Below are 16,762 nucleotides of genomic sequence, written 5' to 3'. Positions count from 1 at the left end.
GCGGGGATGGCTGTGACTAGGTCGGCTACGGCTGCCACCGTGGGTGCACATGCAGGGATATTTTTATTGAGGACTCGGTAGTCCACTATGGCCCTCCAAGAATTGTCCGGTTTCCTAACCAGCAAAAGTGGAGAGTTCACATGTGTGGCTATTGGCCTCAACACTCCCTGTCTGACTAGAGATTCCAATGCGACCTCTAGGTCTGCCTCAGCCTCCCTGGGAAAATTATACTGCTTCTGGGGCTTAGACATGGGGTCCCCATCTACTCTGACCTCGACCCCATTTACCCGTCCACAGTCGTGCTTATGCCTGGCAAATGCTGCCAGGTTGGCCCGCACAAAAGCCTGATAGATCATCGGGGTGCCATCTACCAGAGCGTCGAGGTCATATCCCTCCTTCGTCTTTACAGTGCAGAGGGAACCCTTCCCCTGCTTCCCCTGGATGACTGCTGTACCTTCCCTCTCCCCGGTGTCAGCTGTGCCCCACAGACAGTGGTTCCTCAGGTTGACCAGAATTTTCTGACCGCTGAGGAAATCTGCCCCTTGGATGCGTTCACCCACTCCCTCCCACGGCAGAAGGACACACTTCCACATGGTGTGGAGGGTGCCTAATTTTATCTGCAGTGGTTTGGAGAAGAAGCCCTTGCATTCTTCTCCAGTGAAGCTGGTTCGGCAGTAGGGGATCCCACTGGATAGGGGTGAGGTGGTCGGGTCGTCTACATGAACCAGGGTGCACAAGGGCCCTGTGTCCAGCAGATACACCCCCCGGACCCCCTCAACCCCCATCATGACACGTGGTCTGTTCCACACATCATAGGTGACCGGGCAGAGGTACACGGGTTCCTCGGGGTCTAGTCATTGGGGGTGTTGGTCTGGGCCTGAGGGACTTCTCCCCCGGTCACGGCCGCGACCTTCCCAGTCTGGGTAAAGAGTGCCTGCAGTGCCGCGAGGAGACCCTCGAGTGAGGCGGCAGGGCTGGGCACAGCTGGTCTGGGAGGACTTGCAGCCGCAGGGACTGGGGCTGATGTTGAGACCTGTGGACCTCTCTTTTCCTGCCTCGGATCCTGGCATTCCCTCCTCATGTGCCCTGTCTTCCCGCACCCGTAGCAAACCACCTCTCTGCCTGCCTGCCAATTCCCTTCTTGCCTCCACTCTCTCTAATCAGAGCCGGGGCGGATCTCACACACCTTCCCCTTGGTGGGTTTCTCCCCCCTGATTCTGCCATTGCGAAAAGAGAGGGTCAGCTGCCTCAGCACCATCTTCTCTGTGGCTTGGGGGGGTCTCTGAAATCAAACCACTGGTTGGCCTGGGCGCGCAACTCAGGTAGGCTGCTTGCCACCAGTGCTCGCAGCCAGCGACCACATCGATGTGCATCCAGCTGGATTCGATACAAATTCCCCCCACTGGCTTCCTCATGCACTGGCCACAGTCGATCAGCGAACGCCTGGGGTGTCTCCCCCGGTCTCTGGACAGTGGTCTGTACCCGGTCAAACGGACAGCCGTTGTTCAACCCCATGGCCTCCAGGATATCCTCCTGGAGAGCGGCCACTGTTCGCTGACCCCTCTTGCTCTCAGCAGGGACAGCCTGACACAGGGCTGGGTCCAGTGAGAACAGGAGCAGTTTCCAGTCATTTATGTCTCCTTCCTGCTCTACTTCCATAAAGTGGACAGAGGGTCTCCTTTTCGGGTAAGTTTATTCACATGGGCCACCATCTGCCGCAGCTGGATCGCACTGTGGGGTACCACGTACTGGTTCTGTAGGGGGCCCTCAGCCTGACCCACTGCGGGTGGTCCGAATCTACTCTGTCTGATGGGGCACATTGGGGCTGGTCCCGGAGGTTTAGATTCTAGCATTTCGCCCTTCCTCTCCTCCGGGATCCCCAATGGGGCTGTAGGAGAGGGCCTGTAGGATTCTTCCTCCCTATCCTTCTCCCCACAGCTTGTTTCACTATGCTCCCCCCTCCGTACCTCGGCTGGGCTGATAAGACACACCACTCCTTTACTGGGTGCCTTGCTTTCAGCCCAGCCAAGGACTTTTGCCTCAGCTAGGGCCAGAGCTTTGGTGTCGGGCCGGGTGGGGACTCGAGTCTCAGCTTTTGCTCCAGTTAGAACAAGGGCTGCTTTGGCTTCAGCCAGAGCCGGGTGAGCCGATCAATTTGTTCCTGAAAGGAACGATGATCCGCCTCTGCCCTGCTGGGGCACGCCTGAAGCTCAGCCTGTTGCTGGAGATTCTTACCCTCTCCCAACCTTCCCTGGTTCTGAGCCTGGGCAAGTTCCTCCTGCAGTCCCCTGACGTAACCTTTTCCCTCAGTTCCCTGGGACTGAAGGTACTCCCTATGGTTGCGATAGCTTTCTCCATCTCTCTCTCATTCCTGCCTCTCCCACTTTAAATCCTGATCCAGCTTTTCCCTTTCTTTGCTGGTCTTTACTAGCTCCTCTCTCTGCTCAGCTAACTCTGTCTGCAAGACATCTACCTGCCTGTCTAAAACCTGTATTTGCTTCTGAAAGCAAATCAGCCACACTGCCTTTTCCACTGATTGTTTATGATCTTTACTCTGGGTCCACCTGGCGGCTGCGTCCTCAGGCCGTTCAGCCTTCAGTAGCGCCTGCACCCACTTCCTTGAGCAGTTTATCCTTGCTGTTACATACCTAGCAATCCTACTCTCCATTTTATACTCCTCTCCACCAAGACTGACTGCCTCTTCACCCTCACTCAACGCACGTCCTTTCATGGTCGCCATTATGTAAAGGGAGCTTGGGGTGTGGGTTCGAATCTACACTCCCTCTGGGTTCTGTACGTGCAATTTATGAGGATGGGTGAGTAATGAGGCACCAGACACAGTGGATAAGAGTACAAAATGGCTAATGTTGTTTATTTAGAATAGCAAACACAAAGATAGAGGGCATAGGAAGAGATCATAAAATAGCAGTAATGGCAATATCTCATTCAACAACCCGAAAAATCTCGCAACATGGAAGGGGAAAATAAGAGGTTAAAACATCCCACTCACACACAACCACATCTCCCACTCCCACCCTTCCTACCAACTCCTATCCTAAATTGAGTCTGTGAGGGGTTTTGGTCGCTACTCACAATCCTATCAACTCTGGGGTTTTGGGGGCACTTATTTCAGCTCGGGGTCCCTTTGATGTGGGTTTTACGTTGATGTTCGGTTTTCCTCCTCGACGTTGCGTCAGTTTCTTCTATCTGCCTCTCGGTTATCGTCCAACTGCAGCTGTGAATCCAGGTTATTGAACCAGGTGTCCAGGTCGGCACAGCTCTGCGTGCCCCAGCCTGATGCTTCGGCTATTCTCACCCTGTCCAGTGTGTTCAGGGCTAACAGCAGTACCTGCTGCCACTTACTAACCAGGAGGTTGGCTCGTGGGTTTTTAGTCTCAACCAAAATCAAAGTTTGCAAAACTCTCTCAGCTCCTTCCCCCCAGCAGCCAGCAGCCCTTTCAAGAACTGACCCAAAACTGTTTATCCTACTGCTCCAACTGCATTCCCCCTCCAATATTTAATCAGAAGATGTCACAGTTACACGCAGGTGTCAGGACAAGGGTATTGTTATGGGGCACATTGGTGCCTGAAAGTCTGTAGGTCCTTTGTTATAGTCCTGGGAGTCAGTGGGCCATTCCAGCAATGATCCCAGGGCCATTGTCCATTGTCCATATTAACTCGGTAGATGATGGCCCACATTCATAGTTTGATTTGGGGGGGAAGTAATTTTCAAATTGGGCCGGGGATTCCTTATTGGTTGAAGATTTCCCCGCTTCAGGCCAGACTCGACCCCTGATTGGCCTGCACTTTTTCCCCATTGGCCAGTGCCTCTGTCTCACTTGTGAGCCAGACTCCACAATGTCTGTATCCGCCCACACGTTTACCCAGCCTGTTTTTACTTTGCCAAAAATGTTCATTTAGTGTATGGAACGATCCCATGTTAGTTTTCTTGTCCTTAGGGTGGTTCAAATGCGGCCGTGGATTTTCGACCCTTACAGATCAGCCATCGGAACTTTGGCGGAAGATTGGCAGAAACCCCATTCATGTGTCTATCCAAAGTTATGGCGGCCGATGAATCTCAAAGAATTTTCCGATGGTAGAATGTTTACTTTAAGAAATAAAGTAATTGACAGCATGAATCGAGAAAAAAGTGGAAAGTGTCATACTGCTTTGGTAGTTATCCCAACATAGAATGACGAGGTAGAAAAAGAAAGGCCAAAAAAGGAATTACCTTCAGCAGACAGATTGCAGCGGTTCAAGAAGGCTGCTCATCACTGTTATGTCTTGAATAAAGATTCAGATCAGATACTGCAAGCTCAAAGTAGGGTGTGACTGTAGTCCTTTATTGCAGATCTCAGAGTGCCTCTCCAGCCTGTGAGGCCTCCTTATATACAGGTGTTCCCAAGGAATTGTGTGATCCCTTGGGACTCTAGGAGTTAAACATGGTATTTACAGGTTAACATAAATAACAACACTCCCCCCAAAGTCAATAGTGTAACTATTTACAATGTGAGTCGATCTGGGGCCTTCATTTCCCTGTTTGATCGTCTCGGTGCAAATGCTGGTCTTGGTGAGTCGTTTGTTGGTCCCTTGCTGGGCTGCTGTGCAGCTGGCCTTGCTGGGCTGCTGGGAATGGTGAGTCCTGCTGGCTGCTGCGGGTGACGGGTTCTGCTTCGTAGTCAACTGCTGGGTCGGTTGCCACTTGTGTGTGTGTCGAAAAAGGTGGAGTCTATTGTGAGTTGTTCTGGATAGTCTGTAAATCTGAGTTTGGTTTGGTCCAAGTCTTTCCTGCAGGTGAATCCATTTGAGAGTTTGACCATAAACACCCTACTCCCTTCTTTGGCCAAAACAATGCCAGGAAGCCACTTGGGACCTTGTCCATAGTTCAACACAAATACAGGATTATTTATCTCAATTTCACAATCATGATATGTATTCTGTTGAAGCCTTTCCTGTAGATCAGGGTGTACTAATGAGAGCCTTGCCTAAGTGCCCTTTTCATGAGCAGTTCAGCGGGAGGGACGCCAGTGAGCGAGTGGGGTCTTGTGCGGTAACTAAGCAGGACTCGGGATAAGCGAGTCTGCAGTGAGCCTTCAGTTACCCTTTTCAAGCTCTGCTTGATTGTTTGAACTGCTTGTTCTACCTGACCGTTGGACGCTGGTTTAAACGGGGGCAGATGTGACACGTTTGATCCCATTGCGGATCATGAACTCCTTGAACTCGGCACTTACAAGGACATCAGGCAGGCCGTGCGCAGCAAACATGGCCCGTAGACTTTCAACGGTGCAGACATTATCACACATTCAATCCATTTGGAGTACGCATCTACAACCACTAAAAACATTTTTCCCAACAATGGGCCTGCATAGTCGACATGGACCCTGGACCACAGTTTGGAGGGCTAGGATCATAAACTTAGTGGTGCCTCCCTGGATGCATTGCTTAACTGTGAACATGTATTACATTTGTGCACGCAGGACTCTAAGTCTGCATCGATACTGGGCCACCACACGTGGAATCTGGCTATCACTTTCGTCATTACGATGCCTGGGTGGGTGCTGTGGAAATCACTGAAGAAAGTGTTCTGCCCTTTTTTGGCACCACTACCCAATTATCCCATAGGAGGCAGTCTGCCTGTATAGACATTTCATCTTTGCGCCGCTGGTACGGCTTTATTTCGTCCTGCATCTCTAACGGGACACTAGACTAACTCCCGTGGAGCACACAGTTTTTTTACTAAGGACAGTAAGGTGTCCTGGATCTAATCTGTCGGGCGGTAACAGTTGATTGCTCGCTCTCGAATGCTTCCATTACCATGACTAAATCTGCGGGCTGTGCCATCTTCACCCGTGGTGCGCAATGGCAGCCTACTGAGAGCATCGGCACAGTTTTCTGTACCTGGCCTATGGCGGATGGCATAGTTGTATGTGGACAACGCGAGCGCCCATCTCTGGATGTGGGCCGATGCATTCGCATTTATCCCCTTGCTTTCAGTAAAGAGGGATATAAGCGGCTTATGGTTGGTTTCCAATTCAAATTTGAACAGATATTGATGCATTTTCTTTACCCCTTAAACACACGCTAATGCTTCTTTTCGATCATATTGTAGGCCCTCTTGGTCTTAGACAGACTTCTGGATGCATAAGCAACCGGTTGCAATTTCCCAAATTCATTAGCTTGTTGCAATATACACCCGATCCTGTACGACGACGCATCACATGCTAGTACCAAACGTTTACATGGATCGTACAACACAAGCAATTTGTTTGAACATAACAGCTTCCTAGCTTTCTCAAAGGCATTTTCTTGGCTTTTACCCCATATCCATTCAGCTCCTTTACGCAGTAAAGAGTGCAGGGCTTCTAACAATGTGCTAAGGCCTGGTAAGAAGTTACCAAAATAGTTCAGGAGTCCGAGATATGACCGCAGCTCCACCACGTTCTGTGGTCTCGGTGCATTCTTGATTGCCTCCGTGTTCGAATCGGTGGGCCTGATGCTGTCCGCCGTGATCCTTCTCCCCAGGAACTCTACTTTAGGTGCCAGGAAAATGCACTTCGAGCGTTTTAGCCTGAGCCCCGCACGATTAAGCCGACTAAGAACCTCCTCCAGGTGCTGCAGGTGCTCGACAGCGTCCCGACCTGTAACCAAGATGTCGTCGTAGAAGTTCCTCTGAAATATCACCGCGGCTGATCGAATCCCAAACGGGCATCTAATGTAAAGGAAGAGACCTTTGTGCATATTGATGCAGGTGAGGTCTTTCGATGATTCCTCCAGCTCCTGTGTCACGTAGGCCGAGGTTGAGTCCAGCTTCATGAACGTTTTCCCTCCCGCCAGTGTCACAAATAGGTCGTCTGCCTTCGGTTGCGGGTATTGATCCTGCAGTGAGAAACGATTGATAGTTACTTTATAATCACCACAGATTCTGACAGTGCCATCTCCCTTGAGGGCTGGAACAATCGGATTGGTGCACTCATTGAATTTCATTGGCAAAATTATACCTTCTCGTTGCAACCTGTCCAGTTCGATCTCCACCCTCTCTCTCATCATGTAAGGTACTGCTCTCGCCTTGTGATGGATGGGTCACCCCCCCGGAATCAAGTGGATTGCACTTTTTCTCCTTGGAACTTCCCGATGCCTGGTTCAAACAGCAAGGGGAACTTGTTTAGGACCTGGGCACATGAGGTGCTGTCAACGGACGAAAGCGCTCGGACGTCGTCCCAGTGCCAGCGTATCTTTCCCAGCCAGCTCCTGCCGAACAGCGTGGGGCCATTGCCTGGTATCACCCAGAGTGGTAACTCATGCACCGCTCCATCGAAGGAGACCTTTACGGTTGCACTGCCGACTATGGGAATCAGTTCCTTTGTGTACGTTCTCAGTTTAGTATGAATGGGAGTCAGGACTAGCCTTGAGGCCTTGCTGCACCACAATTTATCGAAAGACTTTGCTCATTATGGACTGGTTTGCAGGATTAGCAGGGTTTGCAGCTCACCTGCACATACGTTGGAGGTTTCCCATTGTTCTACAGCCCTTGCAAACGTATCCTTTGAAGCGGCATGAATGGAAATAATGATCACCCCTGCAGCACCAACAAGGTGTTAATGGCCTTGTATTCACCACTCTTGATGTGGACTCTGAGTTATCTGCGGACGTGCAGCTGCAGGTGTGCAAGTCTTGCCCTGTACATTTCAATTCTAAAACAATGTTACTTTGTTCACAGTACTTGCAGCAGCATTTGTGTGCTGAGAAATTTGTTTGGTCTTGTCACTGGTGGCGATAAATGCCTGGGCTATCGCTATGGCTTTACTCAAGGGTGGGGTCTCTACAGTCAAAGTTAGTGAAGAATTACTTCACGGCCAATGCCAAGTATAAAGAAGTCCCTGAGCATGTGCTCCAAGTGACCTTCAAATTCGCAATGTCCTGCAAAGTGCCTTAGCTCAGCAACGTAGCTCACCACTTCCTGGCCTTTAGACCACTTGTACGTGTAGAACCGATACCTCGCCATCAGAACACTTTCCTTTGTGTTTAGATGCTCTCGGGCCAGTGTGCACAACTCATTGTATGACTTGTCTGTGGGTTTCGCTGGAGCGAGCAGATTTTTCATGAGGCCATACATTTGTGCGCTGCAAACGGTGAGGAGGATCGCCCTTCGTTTGGCGCCGTTTGCTTCTCCTTCCAGTTCGGTGGCCACGAGGTATTGGTCGAGTCGCTCCACGAAGGTTTCCCAATCATCTCCCTCTGATAATTTCTCCAGGATGCCCATGGTTCTCTGCATTGTTGCGGTGGTGTTCATCATTTGTATTTCGTCGTCAGTTGTTATGTCTTGAATAAAGAGTCAGACCAGATACTGTGAGCACAAGGTAAGGTGTGACCGTCGTCCTTTATTGCAGATCTCAGAGTGCCTCTCCAGCCTGTGAGGCCTCCTTATATACAGGTGCTCCCAAGGATTTGTGGGATCCCTTGGGACTCTGGGGGATAAGCACCACCTTCTCAAGGGCAATTAGCGATGAGCAATAATAGTGATGCCCACATCACATGAATGAATTTTTAAAAATTCAACCTGCGAAGACTGCTCCTTCCAAACGACTATGGAGCTGAATATCCACAATCCTTTTAGCACATTGTGACAATAGTTCTGGCAGGAGTATGGTTGGAAGTGCTGTGAATTCGGTCAGGACCTGCATATACTGAATCTCAGATTTCCCCAGAGCCTTATAAAGGATAGAAGGCCCGAAATTGATGGCCTTACTGCAGCCGACTGCCTCCCACTGCCGCCAACATTCCTCTTGAAGTTGCGCCCAGTGCCACTTTCCATTTGGTGTGGAGCGAGCGGGAGGGGAGAACTGCTGGGAACCGCCCGCTGATGTCAGCAGACGGCTGAGTGGCACAACTGACCCCCCGCCCACTGAGATTGCATATAAATGCGGGCAGGAGGTGCCAGAACGGGGAAGGACTGTTGGCTGGAGGCTGTTTTATCCCCAACGGTGAGTATGAAGAGCAGAAAAAAAAGGTTAGTAAACATTTTACAATTTTTCTTGACAGCAGCTTATCTGGATGGGGTCCCCTGAAGGTGTTCCGATGGTTTTTCAAGGACATTTTTGCTGAAAACCCTGCCCAAAGTACCGTCAGGTATTCATCGGCAACCATCGGTGGTTCTCTGGGCGGTACTTGGGCGGGTGGGGGCCTTCACCAAATTCAGCCCCAGAGCCTTTTAAGGGGCCTTGTAATGGGCCGAGCATTATGAAGTGCATTGTAAGGGGCCTTATTAATGCAATCTAATTTGAGTCTTATGACGTCCATAGGACCCCGATGGCATTTTACTGAGCCAATGGAAAGTTTAATAGATTGAGCCTAATAGAATGTTGGCTTTTATCTCAAGGGAGCTGGAGTTACCAACCCTCCTGTTTTGCTCAGCAGTCTCCGTGAATTGTCTATTCATTTCCCAGGCGCTTAGCTGGCAAGCCGGGAGAAAAGTTTGTTGGATAACTGCAAATGGCAAATTGCCCAATCAGCTGTTTGTGCCCCCACCACTTGCTGCACTTCTGGTGAAGTTGCGTTGGTATTGCTTCAAACGCGATTCTCCCTGGCCCGATCTTAATTGGATTCATTCTGTCTGTGATTTTGGGCACTAACATCAGAAGTTCCTCCCTGGAATGCACTGCAAACCAGAATCTTCCCTTTCCATTTTAGTTGAAATTGGCACGCAGGCGCAGAAGAGACCCTTTGTATATGGAAGAAACAAAGGGGCCGAAATTATCCCTTCCATTAAGGCCTGTTAACACCGGAAAGCGGAAGCCATGCTGCAGAGTGCAATGGCCGCCGACTTTTCGTGTAATGGCTGCAATTAGCAAAATTCTGCTCCCGTGTTAACCCGGCAGTGCCCCGATGCCCCCCCGCCACCACTCCGCTGCTGACGATCCGTGTTAAGTGCTTCATCATAGTGCGCACCGCTGATCTAACCCCCACCCCGACGGTGAAATTCCGCTCTGAAAATCTTCCACCCACCCGGCAGTGCCAAAACCTTTATTTTCCCGGTGGTCCAGTGAGGCTGACGCCTTCTGCAATGGAGGTGTGGCTCCCCTTAAAGGGGAGGACCTACTGCTGCTGCCACCATGTTTTTTTTTTCGGGTGACTGACAAATATGCCCTCGGGTTCGGCCGGGCCACCAACAGGCAGCCTGGCACCTCCACTTGGGTGCAAGGCCACTGACACGGCCGAAACCCTTCCTGGTGGCCCAGTGGGTTGAAGTTTTGAAATCACAAAGGCTCTCCCCTTTAAGTGAAGGGGAGAGCTGTGGTGATGTGGTGCCATGGTGATGCGGCACTGTGATGATGTCATTGCGACGGCCACTAAGCACCCCACCCAACTTCAGTCCCTCAGGTGTTGCCACCGCCACGTATCCGCCCCTCTAGTGTAGTCACTGCCTCCATTAAGGAGCGACTTCCAGATCCAAGCGAAAAAAACAAACAAAGAGCGGAATGTCACTCAGGTGGCGACCTTAACCACCGCGGCAGTAAGAACACAAAAAACGGGGTGGGAGCGCCACGTTTTGGGTTGGGGACAATTTCGGACCCAAGCACCTCACCAGTGCAGCAAGTATATATCAATTTACTGATTATACTGACAATAACACCAAATATGCAACAACCATATTTGATGGCACTGTAAGCGATGTGGTTGGGAGTAGAAAGTTGGATTCAGTAAGTGGGCAAAACTCTGGCAGATGGAGTTCAGTGTGGGGAAGTATGAGGTAAGGAAGATAAATCAGAGTAACATAGAAACATAGAAAATAGTTGCAGGAGTAGGCCATTTGGCCCTTTGAGCCTGCACCGCCATTCAATAAGATCATGGTTGATCATTCCCTCAGTACCCCTTTCCTGCTTTCTCTCCATACCCCTTGATCCCTTTAGTCGTAAGGGCCATATCGAACTCCCTCTTGAATATATCCAATGAACTGGTATCAACAACTCTCTGCGGCAGGAAATTCCATAAGTTAACAACTCTGAGTGAAGAAGTTTCTCCTCATCTCAGTCCTAAATGGCCTATCTCTTACCCTAAGACTATGTCTTAGGATAAGGGCTTCCCCAACATCGGGAACATTCTTCCCGCATCTAACCTGTTCAGTCCCGTCAGAATCTTATATGTTTCTATGAGATCCCTCTCATCCTTCTAAACTCCAATGAATAAAGGCCCAGTTGATCCAGTCTCTCCTGATATGACAGTCCAGCCATCCCTGGAATCAGTCTGGTGAACATTCGCTGCACTCCCTCAACAGCAAGAATGTCCTTCCTCAGATTAGGAGATCAAAACTGTACACAATATTCCAGGTGAGGCCTCACTAAGGCCCTGTACAACTGCAGTAAGACCTCCCTGCTCCTATACTCAAATCCCCTAGCTATGAAGGCCAACATACCATTTGCCTGCTGTACCTGCATGCCCACTTTCAGTGACTGATGAACCATGACATCCAGGTCTCGTTGCACCTCACCTTTTCCTAAGCTGCCGCCATCTAGATAATATTCTACCTTCGTGTTTTTGCCCCCAAAATGGATAACCTCACATTTATCCACATTATACTGCATCTGCCATGCATTTGCTCACTCGCCTAACCTGTCCAAGTCACCCTGCAGCCTCTTAGTGTCCTCCTCACAGCTCACACCACCACCCAGTTTAGTGTCATCCGCAAACTTGGAGATATTACACTCAATTCCTTCATCTAAATCGTTAATGTGTCAAGAGCTGGTGTCCCAGCACTGAGCCCTGCGGCATTCCACTAGTCACTGCCTGGCATTCTGAAAAGGACTCGTTTATCCCGACTCTCTGCTTCCTGTCTGCCAACGAGTTCTCGATCCACGTCAGTACATTACCCCCAATACTATGCGCTTTGATTTTGCACACCAATCTCTTGTCCGGGACCTTGTCAAAAGCCTTTTGAAAGTCCAAATACACCACATCCACTGGTTCTCCTTTGTCCACTCTTCTAGTTACATCCTCAAAAAATTCCAGAAGATTCGTCAAGCATGATTTCCCTTTCATAAATACATGCTGATTTGGTCTGATCCTATCACTGCTTTCAATCCTTAATGATTGATTCCAACATTTTCCCCACTACTGATATCAGGCTAACCAGTATATAATGCCCCGTTTTCTCTCTCCCTCCTTTTTTAAAAAGTGGTGTTACATTAGCTACCTTCCAGTCCATAGGAACTGATCCAGAGTCAATAGACTGTTGGAAAATGATCACCAATGCATCCACTATTTCTAGGGCCACTTCTTTAAGTACTCTGGGATGCAGACTATCAGGCCCCGGGGAGTTAACAGTCTTCAATCCCATCAATTTCCGGAACACAATTTCCCGCCTGATAAGGATATCCTTCAGTTCCTCCTTCTCACTAGACCTACTGTTCCCTAGTACAATAAGAAGGTTATTTGTGTCTTCCTTCGTGAAGACAGAACCAAAATATTTGTTCAATTGGTCTGCCATTTCTTTGTTCCCCATTATAAATTCACCTGAATCCGACTGCAAGGGACCTACGTTTGTCTTCACTAATCTTTTTCTCTTCATATCTATAGAAGCTTTTGCAGTCAGTTTTTATGTTCACTGAAAGCTTCCTCTCATACTCTATTTTTCACCTCTTAATTAAACCCTTAGTCTTCCTCTGTTGAATTCTAAATTTCTCCCAGTCCTCAGCTTTGCTGCTTTTTCTAGCAAAATTATATGTCTCTTCCTTGGCTTTAACACTATCCTTAATTTCCCTTGTTAGCCATGGTTGAGCCACCTTCCCCATTTTATTTTTACTCCAGACAGGGATGTACAATTGCTGAAGTTCATCCATGTGATCTTTAAATGTTTGCCATTGCTTATCCACCGTCAACCCTTTAAGTATCCTTTGCCAGTCTATTCTAGCCAATTCATGCCTCATACCATCAAAGTTACCTTTTCTTAAATTCAGGACCCTAGTTTCCGAATTAACTGTGTCACTCTCCATCTTAAGAAATAATTCTACCATATTATGGTCACTCTTCCCCAAGGGGCCTCGCACAACAAGATTGCTAATTAGTCCTTTCTCATTACACATCACCCAGTCTAGGATGGCCAGCTCTCTAGTTGGTTCCTCGACATATTGGTCGAGAAAATCATCCCTAATACACTCCAGGAAATCCTCCTCCACTGCATTGCTACCAGTTTGGTTAGCCTAATCAATATGTAGATTAAAGTCACCCATGGTTACTGCTGTACCTTTATTGCACACATCCCTTATTTCTTGTTTGATGCTGTCCCCAACCTCACTACGACTGTTTGGTGGTCTGTACTCAACTCCCACTCGTGTTTTCTGCCCTTTAGAATTCCACATCATCCAGGCTAATGTCCCTCCTTACTATTCCATTAATTTCCTCTTTAACCAGCAATGCCACACTGCCTCCTTTTCCTTTCTGTCTATCCTTCCTAAATGCTGAATACCTTTGGATGTTGAGTTCCCAGCCTTGGTCACCCTGGAGTCATGTCTCTGTGATGCCAATTACATCATACCTGTTAACTGCTATCTGCGCAGTTAATTTATCCACCTTATTACGAATACTCCTCGCTTTGAGGCACAAAGCCTTCAGGCTTGTCTTTTTAACACACTTTACCCTTTTAGAATTTTGCCGTAATGTGGCCCTTTTTGTTTTTTGCCTTGGGTTTCTCTGCCCTGCACTTTTACTATTCTCCTTTCTATCTTTTGCATCTGACTCCATTTTATTTCCCTCCGTCTCCCTGCATAGGTTCCCATTCCACTGCCATATTAGTTTGACTCCTCCCCAACAGCACTCGCAAACACTCCCCCTAGGATATTGGTTCCGGTCCTGCCCAGGTGCAGACCGTCCAGTTTGTACTGGTCCCACCTCCCCCAAAACCGGTTCCAATGCCCCAGGAATTTGAATCCCTCTCTTCTGCACCACTGCTCAAGCCACATATTCATCTGAGCTATCCTGCTATTCCTACTCTGACTAGCACGTGGCACTGGCAATCCTGAACTTACTACTTTTGAGGTCCTACTTTTTAATTTAACTCCTAGCTCCCTAAATTCATCTCGTAGGACCTCATCCCATTTTTTATCTATATCGTTGGTTCCTATATGTGCGATGACAACTGGCTGTTCATCCTCCCTTTTCAGAATGTCCTGCACTCGCTCAGAGACATTCTTGACCCTTGCACCAGGGAGGCAACATACTATCCTGGAGTCTCGGTTGCAGCCGCAGAAACGCCTATCTATTCCCCTTACAATTGAATCCCCTATCACTATCACTCTCCCATTCTTTTTCCTGCCCTCCTGTGCAGCAGAGCCAGCCACGGTGCCATGAACTTGGCTGCTGCTGCTCTCCCCTGATGAGTCATCCCCCTCAACAGTACTCAAAGCGGTGAATCTGTTTTGCAGGGGCATGACCGCAGGGGATCTCTGCACTACCTCCCTTGCACTGCTCTTCCTGTTGGTCTTCCATTCACTATCTGGCTTTGGACCCTGCGGTAAGACCAACTCACTAAATGTGCTATTCACATCATTCTCAGCATCGTGCATGCTCCAGAGTGAATCCACCCGCAGCTGCAGTTCCGCAACGTGGTCCGTCAGGAGCTGGAGGCGGATACACTTCCCGCACATGCAGTCGGCAGGGACACCGGAAGCGTCCCTGACTTCCCACATAGTGCAGGAGGAGCATAACACGTGTCCGAGCTCTCCTGCCATGACTTAACCCTTGGATAAACTTAAATTGGCAACAACAATGCTAAATGTTACTTACTGATATAGAAAAGAAAAAAGAAAAGTGATTAACGAATCACCAGCCAATCACTTACCCCCTTGGCTATGACCTCACCTTTCGATTTCTTTCTATTTCTTTTTTGCCTCCCTGCTGCAGCTGCACCGGCTGGTCTCCTGGACGTCTGCTGGGCCTTTATGGTCGCTCCGCTGTCCCCGGACTCCTGCTGCTCACACTCCCGTCTCCTGGACATCTGCTGGGCCTTTATGGTCGCTCCGCTGTCCCCGGACTCCTGCTGCTCACACTCCCGTCTCCTGGACGTCTGCTGGGACTTTATGGTTGCTCCACTGTCCCCGGACTCCTGCTGCTCACACTCCCGTCTCCTGGACGTCTGCTGGGCCTTTATGGTCGCTCCGCTGTCCCCGGACTCCTGCTGCTCACACTCCTGCCTCCTGGACAATGCTGGGCCTTTATAGGCTGCTCCGCTGTCCCCGGACTCCTGCTGCTCGCACATTTTTCTTAATGGTAAGAAGCTAGGAACTGTGGAGGAGCAGAGAGATTACGGGGTCCGTGTATAGAAATTACTAAAATCTAGTGGACATGTACAAAAAATGATTTAAAAATCTATTGGAATGTTAGCTTTCATTTCAAGGGGGTCTGGGATACAAAGAGGTGGAAGTTATGCTGCAGTTGTAAAAGGTCTGGTTAGTCTGCATCTGGAGTAGTGCGTTCAGTTCTGGGCACCGCACCTCAGGAGGGATATATGGGCCTTGGAGGGTGCACAGCGCAAATTCCCGAGAATGACAGCAGTGCTAAAAGGGTTAAGTCATGAGGGCTGGTTGCATAGATTAGCCTTGTATTTCCTCGAGTATAGAAGATTGAGATCTAATTGAGGGGTTGAAGATGATTAAAGGATTTGACAGAGTAGATAGATAGAAACTATTTCCTCTGGTGGGAGAGTCTAGACCAAGGGGGCATAACCTTAAAATTAGAAACATAGAAACAGAAAATAGGTGTAGGAACAGGCCATTCAGCCCTTCGAGCCTGCACCACCATTCAATATGATCATGGCTGATCATGCAACTTCAGTACCCCACTCCTGCCTTCTCTCCATATCCCTTGATCCCTTTAGCCATAAGGGCCACATCTAACATCTAACTCCTTTTTGAATATATCCAACAAACTGGACTCAACAACTTTCTATGGTAGAGAATTCCATAGGTTTACAATTCTCTGGGGGGCTTACCCCTTATCCTTAGTCTGTGATCCCTGGTTCTGCACTTCCCCAAGATCGGGAACATTTTTCCTGCATCCAACCTGTCCAATCCCGTCGGAATTTTATATGTTTCTGTGAGATCCCCTCTCATTCTTCTAAGTTCCAGTGAATATAAGCCTAGTCGATCCAGTCTTTCTTCATATGTCAGTCCTGCCATCCTGGGAATCAGTCTGGTGAACCTTCACTGCACTCCCTCAATAGCAAGAATGTCCTTTCTCAGATTAGGAGATCAAAACTGCACATAATACTCAAGGTGTGGTCTCACCAACTAGGTTGTTCAGCGGTGACATTTGGAAACACTTCTTCACACAAAGGAATGTGGCAATCTGGAACTCTCTTCCCAAAAAGCTGTTGAGGCTAGGTCCGTTGAAAGTTTCAAAACAGAGATTGGTAGATTTCTGTTACACAAGGGTATTTAAGGATATGGAAACAAGGCGGGTAAATGAGTTTAAGATACAAATTAGCTGTGATCTATGTTGTGTATCTGTAAAGCATGCACTCCTACGTTCCGCCACCAGGGAGCTCATCCCCTGAAGTCCCAAGGGATCCCAGCATCCCTTGGGAGCACTGTATACAAGCTGGCCCATAAGACTTGTTCCTCACTCTGGACTGTCTTATTAAAGACTGAGGTCACTGTTACTTTAACCTCCCTGCGTGCAGCCTCATCTGTGTTGGGAACACAATAACTGGCAACGAGAATACAAATCCAACGCAAAGCTGCAGCAAACTGTGGGCATCCTGGAGACGTTCTCG

The sequence above is a fragment of the Pristiophorus japonicus genome, unplaced genomic scaffold (genome assembly GCF_044704955.1).
Source record: "Pristiophorus japonicus isolate sPriJap1 unplaced genomic scaffold, sPriJap1.hap1 HAP1_SCAFFOLD_242, whole genome shotgun sequence".
Classification (NCBI taxonomy): domain Eukaryota; kingdom Metazoa; phylum Chordata; class Chondrichthyes; family Pristiophoridae; genus Pristiophorus; species Pristiophorus japonicus.
Note: the sequence above shows the minus strand (reverse complement) of the source record.